Raw genomic sequence first — 12752 nt, 5'->3', positions numbered from 1 at the left:
AGCATGTTGTGTTTGCAAACCACATCAAGAAAATAATCACATTTTTGCAAAAAATACAATTCAGCGATTGTGAGATTTAGCTCTATTATTTATATTAAAAAAGTGTAAACCGATGCAAATTTAGTATGCTAGATATGTTCCCTGTTCTATGGAATGAATGTGCAAAGATCTGCATGAAGTTTCAAGTTGCATACAGAATGATATGTACTACTCATCAAGCTTAAATGATATAGTTGACATTTCTAGTGGATAATTTGTGAGCAATATTATATTAAAATGCAGCCCTGAATGTGGGAATAAGAAGTGATTTATTGGTTATTTTCTATGTTCTTACTGTGATAATAATCATAGGCTCACTGATATGAAGGTTTTTTGTAGGGAACAAGTGGCAAGTATCTTCATGTACCAATTTGCCTAATTAGGCACTTACATTAAAATTCCAGTCATAGTTGTTTTTAAAACCTTTGACTAGACTCATGTAGGCCTGTTAAATAATCTGAAACTGTAGCCTTCTTGAAGGCAGGACATGTGCCTGCTCTTATGTTATTTTTATCTTTGTGAACATCTAATTCAGTTCTTTGTACATGATAGATGCTCAAATATTAAAGAATTAAGTATCATTAAAGGACTTTTTATGTATCTTTAAAGACCTACTGTGACCCCTACAAGACTGAGAATTGATCAGAAACATGGCAGTTGGAGCTTAGATGCATCAGGCTTTAAGGGTCACTTTGGTACAACTGTGGCCCACACGAACTTGCCACTACCTCCCAGGGTTGTAAAAAACAACAGCCGATAGCCAGAGAGGCCAGAGTTGAGGTGGTAGAGCAGTGCCAAAGCAATGACAGGATGGGGTGGTAGCCTGTGCTTAGATAGTTCTCTACAAGATGCATTGTATTCAATTCCCGTAGCTCCCTTGGGTGTCACTGAAGGTCTGTGGCAGAAATCAGCCACAGAAACAAGATTACATAATGATTCATGAAAGTGTCATCGTTCTTTTCTCCCTCCCTCCTTCCTTTCCTTACTTCTTCCTTCCCTTACTTCCCTACTTCCTCCCTCACTTCCTTTCTTCCTTCCGCCTTTCCTTCCTTGCTTCATGCCTCCCTCCCTCCAATCACATACTCAGAGAAAAAAGAAAACACCCCACCTCTCCCATCCTCTACCTTCATCATCAACATTTTCTCATATAGTCAATTTTTTTAAAATATCAGGGTATATATCAATGTTCATATTTATATTGCCCTGTAAACAAGTATTCTTAATGAAAGGTAGAAGTGGGATGGGAGATGTAGAGATTCTGTAAGGATAGTCATCACCCCCTCTTACCTAATGGAGTATCAATAGCTATTTTGTAAAATCCATGTAACAAGCAAATGAGATTTTAGTATACTGTTGAAAATTGTAATGATCTGAAATTGTGGTTTGAAGGTGGTGGTATAATAGCAGCATTTTTTCTTTTCATCTTTCATAACTATTTGAGACCAACAGGGGGAATTAGAAATAAAGATGCAAATTGAATATTCATTTTTTATTATTTGATCTATAAGACAGTTAAGCCCTAATTTATAAAATGTATGGAAGGCATAACAAATGCAGTGGAATTCAGGCATAAGTAAAAGTAAGAAACATTTTAGCTGCAGATCTCAGAAAGAACTAAAAAAATCATAAGAAGTCTACTGTGAGGTATGAAATCTCAGCAACAGCAAGGAAGGCTGTGATGTAAGTGTTTCAGTATCTAGTTTGGACTCAAGAAGTAGAAGAGTGAGAGATAATTATCTATGCTACATTTCTTATAATAGCTAAAAATTGGAAACAACCTAAATGTGCATCAGTAAGACTAGTAAACAGTGGCATGTCTGGCTAATAAACAGTGGTATGTCCATTTGTACAATTAAATAGCATAAAAAAGTAGAGAAGTTTCTTTATGCATATGGAACGATCTCCACAATTCATTGTTAAATTAATAAAAACGGGATTCAGAAGAATTATTACTATCTTTTTATAAAAAGTTAAGGATGCCTTTGTCTATATATGTAGCATATCCCTGAAGGAATGTGCAAGGAAAAGAAATAAAATAATAATAATAACTGATTACAGAACTAACAATAATATAGGTATCCAAATGTGGAAAAGAAAATAGAAGAAATATGTTAAGTAAATTAAACATCTTTTCCTTCATTTGGGTGTACATTGGGACTTTTAAAAACTAAGCTACAGAGAAGTCTTACCCAGAAGTTTCATGGTAGAGACACTCAGACACAGACAGAGACACAGAGTCAGGCAGACAGAAACGCACGCACACACGCACGCACGCACGCACTCAACTGAGAGCAGTAACCCCTGTAATTGAGACAGTTATTTTCTATCAATTATATTGTCCTTTATTACTGAATAAGGGTATAAAATTTGATAATTCGTAACTCATACAGACACACAGTTTCAAAATCCATGTGAAGATTTTATATACGTATTACATTTAGTGCTACTTCCAGCCTATTTATTCCAAGGTAAGTAGTCAAAGCATTTGGGAAGCAAACTTTTTGAGCTGTTAAGAGTTTAATCTAAATATATCTCTTCATAAAATGGCTAAAGTGAATCTGGAAGCCCTAACTCTGCTTAGACAAAATGATATTTATCAATTCGTATTTTGAAAACTATGAAGCTTTTTGACCAGGTTGAATACTCAAGGACAGGGATCACTGAGAGTTAACAATCATTATCAGGTAGATTTGAATAGGGTACTGAAAGATGAGTTTTTGAGAATCTGAGCCCTGCTATGGAATTGGGCATAAAACCACTCACTCTGTGGAACTGGGGATGCCGTGGGCAGGACAAAGAAAGGGCTTTATTTTGTTTTGAGAGATGTATATCATCCACAATCTGAGTGCAGTGGTTTTTAATCTTTGGTACACATTAGAATTATCAAGGAAGCTTTTTAAAAATATGGATGCCTAGAAACTAACCTCACAACTTGTGATATAGTTGATCAGGGGCAAGATCTGGGTATGGTTAGGTTTTAAATCTTGCCAGGTGATTCTAATGTACAGCTAGTTATATATCATTATGCTAGAGCAATGTTTTCCAAACTTAGCTCATATTAGAATCATCTGGGGAGCTTTTAAAAATTCAGATACCCTGACAAGCCTGGACAACACAGTACGACTCTGTCTCTACAAAAAATTTCAAAGAAAAATAGCTGGACGTGGTGGCATATGGCTGTAGTCCCGGCTACTCAGGAGGCTTAGGTGGGAGGATCACTTGCACCCAGGAAATTGAAGCTGCAGTGAGCTATGATGGCACCACTGCACTCCAGCCTGGGCTACAGAGCAAAACTCTGTCTCTAAAAATAAAATAAGAATTCTGATACCCAGGTCATAACCAATATTAATTCAATAGAAAAGTCTTCGGGAAGGAGCCAAGAATCAGTAGTTTTATATGATCCACAGGTGATTCCAATGTGCAGCAATGTTTGAGAATCCCTGGATAGCTAAGTAAAGAAATAATGGCAACAGCTGAGCTACACAGCCAGTAACTCTGATAATAGCTACCTATGTGATGTTAGGCATTTAGTTTCTTCTTCTACAAAACAAGCTAAAATGATGGTTTTTCAAGTTTCTTGGGGATGAAAGTAGAAAATGGGGTGAAGTGCTACATCAATGTAAGTTATTAACATTTTAATTCCAACTTAATGATTTTCATAATACTTGTTATCTGTGTAATATCGATCAGTCTCTCCACATGCTTTGTTATAGAATTCATTGTTTAATGGTCAAATTATATTGTAAATTAGGGTGATCAAATATCCTGGTTTTCCTAGGACTGAGGGGTTCCCTGAGGCATGGGACTTTCAGTTTTAATAATTTTATTTTTTATTTTTTTATTTTATTTTTTTTTTATAAAGACGGGGTTTCACCATGTTGGTCGGGCTGGTCTCGAACTCCCGACCTCAGATGACCCGCCCGCCTTGGCCTCCAAAGTGCTTGGATTACAGGCATGAGCCACCACGGCTGACCTTTCAGTTTTAAAACCAACACAGGTTCTGGGCCAACTGAGACAGTGGGCCACTCCATGTCAAATCTTTGCTGAATTCAATGCAATTTGTGTTTGTTCCTTTTTTTTTTTTTTTTTTTTCCATTTTACTTGTTAGACCAAACCTCAAAATATTTATTTTTTCCCATTTGAGGATAAAATTATCTGCAGAGTTGTAATTAAATATTAAAAATCATAAAGAGATTTTTAGGCAGTGAAGTGAGTTCTGAAGCAGTTTGGAAGGCAAACCAGAAATAAAGGACAAGAAAGACTGTGTAAAACCAGTAAGATCTTAAAGGATCACCACTGACTGGAACAGGCCACCCAAAACCCCGTCCTAAATCTGTTAAGTTTTGCTCAACATTGGTGTGGAAATTACTTTTTCTCTACTTTTAATCTGCCTATATTTCCAACTCATTTCTCCACACCATTCTCCCAGCAGAGATTATTGTGTCCTGTTGCGCTCTCTGCTTACCTCTAATCTAAGGAAAACTGCAGTTTCCGAAATATCTTCCTTCATTTTACTGCCTTATCAACTCTTTCAAAACATTGTTTGAATATTTATGGTGTTCTTCATGACAGGATCATTCTGTCACTTTTTATCTTTTATGAATGTTATTTAATTTGATGTGATACTTTGGGATATGGATATTTTATAAAACTTCACTTAAGATTCAGAATACTGAATCCTTGGTGACTTAACACAGCAGGGTTGGGGGTGATAGAATATCGAATTTGATTTTTAAAAACCATCTAGTTTTAGTTACTTTATAATAACTTCAAAAGAATGTGGCAGCCATAGCTCAATATATCTGCACCTGAATCCAAAAGTGACCATGAACGCCATTGATTTAATAGTAAATATACAAAAAATATATATAATATACTCTTTCTGAGAATTCCAAATAATTTCTTAAGGATAATATAATAAGAAACGATGTTATAATTTGTTCTATGATAATTTCATGAGCATGCTCTGCATAATCAGAAATATATACTGAAAAATAATAATGACAAAAAATTTTTAAAAACATTTCATTTTAAAAATAAGTGCAAAAGAAATTTATTCAGAAGTTTTCATGGTTCCATATAAATTTTAGTTTAGTTTTAAGTAAAATTCTGTAAAACATGCCATTGGGATGTTGGTAGGCATTACACTGAATCTGTAGATCGCTATGGGTACTATGGACATTTTAACAATATTGAATCTTCCAATCAGTGAAGATTTATTTATTGAAGATTATTATTTATCAATGAAGATTATTATTTATCTCCATTTATGTATGTCTTCTTTAGTTTCTTTCATGAATATTTATAGTTTTCAATGTATAAGACTTTTACCTCTTTGGCTAAGTGTATATCTAAGTATTTTATTCTTTTTTATTTCTTTTTATTCTTGAGATGGAGTCTCACTCTGTTGCCCAGGCGGGAGTGCAGTGGTGCGATCTTGGCTCACTGCAACCTCTGCCTCCTGGGTTCAAGTGATTCTCCTGCCTCAGCCTCATGAGTAGCTGGGTTTACAGGCCCGTGCCACCATGCCTGGCTAATTTTTGTATTTTTAGTAGAGATGGGGTTTCACTCTGTTGGCCAGGCTGGTCTCAAACTCCTGACTTCAACTGATCTACCAACCTTGGCCTCCCAAGTTTCTTAATTTCCTTTTGGGACAGTTTCTTGTTAGTGTATAGAAATGCAACATTTCCTGATTTCAAAATATATTTTTAAAAATACAGTGATTAAAAACAGTATAGTAGCGGTATAAAACAGACATACAGGCCAATGGAACAGAGTAGAGAGCCTGCAGCACTTCCTGATTTCAAAATATATTTTAAAAATACAGTGATTAAAAACAGTATAGTACTGGCATAGAACAGACATGTAGACCAATGGAACAAAATAGAGAGCCCAGAAATAAACACACACAAATAAGGTGAACTTATCTTTAACAAGGATGCATATAATACACACAGGAGAAAGAATAGTTTCTTCAACAAATGGTGTTGAGAAAACTGGATATCCACATTCAAAATTATAAAATTGGACTCATCTCACTTCAGATACAAAAAAACAAACTCAAAAGACTTTAAAACTTGAAACTGTGAAACTCCTGCAGGAAAACATAAGAGAAAGCCTTCCTGATATTGTCTTGGCAATGATGTGTTGGATATAACATCAAAAGCACAAGCAACAAAAACAAAATAATCAGTGAGACTACATCAAAATAAAAAGCTTCTACACAGCAAAGGAAACAATCCACAAAGTACAAAGGCAACCTATCTAATAAGAGAAAATATTTGCAAACTATATATTGCACAGAAGGTTAATATCCAAAATATATAAGGAAATCCTACCATTCAATAGCAGTTAATAAATAACTCAATTTTTAACAATAGGCAAAGGACTTAAATAGATATTTTTCCAAAAAAGATATACAGATGACCAACGGGTATATGAAAAAGTGCTCAATATCATTATCAGGAAAATGCAAATCAAAACCACAATGAGAAAACACTTTACACCTGTTAGAATGACTATCATCCAAAAATGGGATAAATTGGTGAGTTTGTGGAGAATTAGAATCCTTGTCCATTGTTGTTAAACATGTGAAATCATGAAGCCACTATGGAAAATGGTATGGAGGCGCCACAAAAAATTAAAACTCAACTACCATATGATCCATTAATCCCTCTTCTAGGTGTAGATCAAAAGGAATTGAAATTACAATCTAAGAGAGAGATCTGCACTCTATGTTTATTCCAGCTTTGTTCACAATAGTCAAGATATCTCACATTTTCTTTATTCATTCATTTATCCATAGACACTTAAATTGTTTGATCAATAGGCTAATCTCAAACTCCTAACTTCAAGTGATCCACCCGCCTCGGCCTCCCAAGTTTCTGAATACTATTCAGCCTTAAAAAAACAAAAAAACCATGCTGTATATGAAAACATGAATGCCTTGAGGAGATTATGCTAAGTGAAATTAAGTCAGTCATAGAAGGACAAATACTGTGTGATTCTATTTGTATAAGGTTTCAAAAATTTTCAAACTTATAGAAGCAAATAATGGAGTTTTGGATGCCAGGAACTTGTGGGAGGCAGAAATGTGGAGTTGCTAATCAGTGGGTATGAAGTTTCAGTTACACAAGATAAATAAATTCTAAAGATCTGCTGTAAAACATTGTGCCTAGAGTCAACAATACTATATACTGTCCTAAAATTCTTTAAGATGGCAAATCTCATGTTAAGTGTTACTGCCACAATTTAAAAAAAAATAAATTTAGGCTGGGCTAGCTGGCTCCTGCCTGTAATCCCAGCACTTTGGGAGGCCGAGGCGGGCGGATCATTTGAGGTCAGGAGTTAGAGATCAGCCTGGCCTAAATGGTGAAACACCATTACTACTAAAAATATGAAAATCAGCTGGGCTTGGTGGTATGCACCTGTAATCCCAGCCACTCGGGAGGTTGGGGCAGGAGAATTGCTTGAACCTGGGAGGCAAAGGTTGCAGTGAGCGGAGATCTCGCCATTTCGCCATTGGACTCCAGCCTGGGTGACAAGAGTGAAACTCTATCTCTAAATAAATAAATAAATTTAAAGTATCATGTCTCGCAAAGCTAAAGGTTTAAAATGGAAACTTCCTGTCATTGAAAAGAAGTTACATAATTTAATTTTTCTCCTGACAGAATTAACTTGCATTAATTCTTTCCATCTGACCTTCTGCATATGGATGCCATTCTCCTAGTGAGGAAACCCAATGGTTTTTTTCTGGAACAATTAATGGGAAGAGTCTCTTGATTAGGGACAGAGGCATTCTTGTCTGGCAGAATGGAAATGAAGAGATATGAGGCTGAACACAGAGGCAGTCAGTGATGATCCACATGGTGAATGCTAAGACCGTCATCACTTTCTCCCTGTCCAGCTAGATTGTAAAACATTTTTAACTACAAGGCATGTAGTCAAAATGTAGTTTAAGAATGTAGTTAAATTTTTTGCCTGGAACTCCAGGCAAAATTCTAAAAAATGATATTTTGGGGACACTCGATAACCCTAAAGGTAAGAATTCCCACTTCTGAACATTTGAGGACCCTCCCAGTTAAAAAGTCATCACCCAACTACCCCATAGTGAATTCTATCAGTAAATAAGTCTCCTTGTATACACAGCCATACACTCAGCCAGTGATGACTAGACATTTGAGAAAAGCCTCTAAAGTGAAAGAAGGGCACCAACACACACACACAAATTAATTTGTAAAAATAGAAATATACAGAGAGCAGAATATTTTAATCAAGTCATCATGGAATAAGAAGCTCATTCTTGGGCATTAAATGTAAGTTAACTGACATTAAAAATAAGTAGCAGAACTAAAAAAGTTGAGATCATTTCCCCAAATTTTAGAGAAAAGAAAAGAGATGGGTATTAGCAGATAAAAGAAATGAAGATAGAACAATTTTTTTTTTTTGAGATATTTTCCAGGCGGGAGAGTGCTGGGACACAGTCCGGTCTCTCCCAACCCTCTGCCTCCCAGGTTCAACCAATTCTTCTGTCTCAGCCTCCCGAGTAGCTGGGACCACAGGCACTTGCCACCAGGCCCAGCTAATTTTTGTATTTTTAGTAGAAACGGGTTTCACCATTTTGGTCAGGCTGGCCTCAAACTCCTGACCTCAGGTAATCCACCTGCCTCAGCTTCCCAAAGTGCTGGGATTACAGGCATGAGGCACCACTGCCGCCCCAAGAACATTTCTTATGATAGAAATGGCAACTGAATAAGAGGAATTTTGGTAATAGAGAAGAGTGAAAACAGAGTAAAGGGAATGCACCAAGAATATTTTTTTAGAACGAAGAGCATCAATTTTTCTATGAAAGGATCTTAAAAAAGATCAGTGTGATGGTGAATTAATATTTTTACATAATGTCCTGCATTTTTGTCACAATGGCATAAATAAAGGGAATAAAATATTCTCAGTTAGGGTGGGTAGCATGCAAGTTATATAAAGGAACAACTAGACTGACCATTAGCTATCCTGTGAAATAAATCCCTTCAAAATTCAGAGTGATTTTTGTTTGTTTGTTTTTTGTGATGGAGTTTCACTCTTGTTGCCCAGGCTGGAATGCAATGGTGCGATCTCGGCTCACCACAACCTCCGCCTCCTGTGTTAAAGTGATTCTCCTGCTTCAGCCTCCCGAGTAGCTGGGATTACAGGCATGTGCAATCACATCCAGCTAATTTTGTATTTTTAGTAGAGGTGGGTTTTCTGTATGTTTGTCAGGCTGGTCTCGAACTCTCAACCTCAGGTGGGCCGCCTGCCTCAGCCCCTCAAAGTGCCAGGATTACAGGCGTGAGCCACCGCGCCTGGCCAAGAGTGATTTTTTTTTTAAAGCCTAGGCTTCTATACTTGGCTGAATTATCCTTTACTGTGACAGTAAGGATATTTTCAGTTCTTGAAATAAATACATGTATACATGATGTGCATATATGTGTGTATGTGCATGCATGCATGTGTACATGCACACACATCACATGCACTAATACATTTCTATTGATATACAAATAAATAAATGAATACATAAATATATTGAATAACTTATTCCAGTTTTGAGCTGTGTGTAAATATTCTTAAAATATTATTATTGAATTTACCAGCAATCACATGCACATAAAACACACCATTTTTTTTAATGCTCATTCATTTTATTATACAAACAGCACATTCACTGTAAAACTACTAAGATGCATAAGTGATAAACAGAAGAAAGAAACAAGAATACATTTACCCATTTAATATGTTTACCCATTTAATTCTATTATTGCAAAATGCATACATGTGTACATATATATGTATACCCATATATTTATACAAATAATTTATTATTATATTTTACATACTGTTATGGTAAGCATATTTATCACTTAATGATGTATCATTTTTCATTTTTACTTTTCTAATTTTAATTTTAGATTTTTATTTGTATAAATTTATGGGGTACAAGTGTAATTTTGTTAAATGGACATATTGCATAGCAGTGAAGTTGGGGTTTTTATTGTATTCATCACCAGAATAACATACACTCTACTTATTAAGTAATTCCCCATGAAAATAATTACTCTTCAAACATGTAGAGTTCAATTGATTTTTATTGAACACCTACTATGTTCAAACGTCCATAAGAATAGATGCATGAAGAATTTCATTACAGTATTCTCTGTGGAGACAGAGAAGTAAAAACAACCTAGTATCTGTGGTGGAGTAAATGGGTAGGAAATCTAATGGTAGCCCACCCTGGATATGCAGCAGTTTGAAGTAACAAGGACATATAGAAAGATATATGGATCTTTAAAACATAATGAATACTGAACAAAAAATGAAAAGTATGAGAAATATGATCCTGGAGCATTTGAATAAATATTTTTAAATGTAAAAGATCACTGGTAAACTCCCACATAACAACTCATTCTTTCGTCTCCTAATACACTATAATCACAAACCTGAAGCTTGTCTTCAAGCTAACATCTCTCCTGAAAAGGCATGCATTTTTTAGAAGACTGACCCAAAATCAAAGTTGTTACTTAGTCTATGTAGCCATCTGAGTCGGTAATATCCTCTAGAGTTGCAGATACCTGGTATGGAGATGGGTCTGCCACAGCCTTTCTGGATATTGTTCTATGATAGAATGTTGACTGTCACAGGGAAGCACTTGTAGAGTGATTAATCTCATATTAATTTGATTAACTACACAACCGACCTACACACCTAATTATTATTTAGAAAGATCTATTATCGAGAAGTTGCATCCCTTAAAAATCTTACTTTATGAACCTCCCTTAAATTAACTCCAGCCTCCTCAATATGGGCTTCGTGGACTCTGCAGAAACAATGTATTTTCTTCCACTTTAACCTACGGATTATTTGTATAGACAATTGAACTGATAAGACTAGAGGATTGACTATATCGAGATGGAATACAAAGTCCCAAGTTTCAGTTAGTGTCTTATGTTTAATCATTAATTCTGACTTTCATATTTTATAAATGTTTCAAAAGAAAATTTTATTATTCTATTAGATGAAAAAACCATGTGTCTATACTAGCAATCTGCTAACTTTATGTTAAGGGCTAGATGGTAAAATTTTAGGTTTTGCAATCCATGTAGTCACAGTCACAAATACTCAACTCTGTGTTTGCATGTCATGAAAGCATGTATGAACAATACGAAAATGAATGAGTATAGATGTGTCCCAATACACTTGTATTTGCAAAAAGAGATGGCAGAATGGATTTGGCTTGGGGGCTTTTGTTTGTTGACCACTGGTCCGTACTCTCACTACTCAAAGTGAGTTCTATGTACCATTCTAATCGTTACTACCCAGGAGTCAATTAGAAATGCAGAGTTGCAGGTTCAAAACCAGTGGTAGTGAATCAAAATGTGCAGTTCAACAAAATCACCAGATGATTCATCATGCTCATTAAAGTTCAAGGAGGACTGCTCTATACTAATTATTATTCAGATTACTTATGTTTGCTGGTATACCAACACAGGTTTCTTTAGTATTAAAAGTTCTAAGATTGAAAGTGATTTTCTAGCACAAAGGTTAAGGAATTAACCCAAGTACTTGTGTTAATTCAGTGTATAAGAGTAAATACTATATAGCACTTTTAAGGGGCCTATTGTGTGACAAGCATTGTTATAAACACGCAATCTGTACAAAAAATCTGTGAGGTGTGCGTTATTAATATTCTTATTTATATTTGATGAAACTGAGAAAGAGAGGTGAAATAACTTAGTCTAAGTCAAAGACCTCATATGTGGAGGAAATGAGAAATATTACACATATTGTCTGTATTGTAAAGTGTAATTTATATTCTTACATCAATCTATCCACAGTTAACTGTTTTCCTGTTGAAACTCATGTATTAGTAAGTGTGTTCGCCAGGCACAATGGCTCATGCCTGTAATCCCAGCACTTTGGGAGGATGAGACAGGCAGATCACGAGGTCAGGAGATTGAGACCACCCTGGCTAACACGGTGAAAACCCGTCTCTACTAAAAATACAAAAAATTAGCTGGGCGTGGTGGCACATGCCTGTAGTCTCAGCTACTCCGGAGGTTGAGGCAGGAGAATCACTTGAACCTGGGAGGTGGAGGTTGCAGTGAGCCGAGATCGTACCACTGCACTTCAGCCTCAGTGACAGAGTGAGACTGCATCTCAAAAACAACAAAAAACATTGTGTTCCTGTTTGTCTATATAGCCTAACTCCTATTACTTATTCAATAATAAACGCCATTTAAGAAGACAAACAGTGGTATCAAAGGGTAGTTAATTAAAGCTCTTGCAACATTGTTAATAGTTTTAAGGTATATTCTCAGTAGATCCACAGCCACTGGCAATAAAGAGGAACAATTCTGTCTGTGGGTTCTAGCCACACCAGCCCACAGTGTTATTTTTTCTTACAATTTTGTAATCTCCAATTTTTTAAAAAAATGTAATACATGCGTTTGGAGTAAAAAAAAAGTATAGAAAATAACACAAAATATAAACAAAATAAAAATGTAATGCATTAAATTTTATATTTTAAGGATGCTGATAAACTTGAATTAAGTTTATTTAAGGATATTGTTTTCACATTGTTTATAAATTTTTTGTTTGCCTTATAAGTAAATCAAATTATATAAATAACACGTAAAAAATAAAACTAAAAATTTGGTTGAAGCCAGTCCCATTTTAATTAA

This window comes from Sapajus apella, unplaced genomic scaffold (assembly GCF_009761245.1).
Source record: "Sapajus apella isolate SASKATOON/1434 unplaced genomic scaffold, GSC_monkey_1.0 scaffold17, whole genome shotgun sequence".
Lineage (NCBI taxonomy): Eukaryota > Metazoa > Chordata > Mammalia > Primates > Cebidae > Sapajus > Sapajus apella.
Note: the sequence above shows the minus strand (reverse complement) of the source record.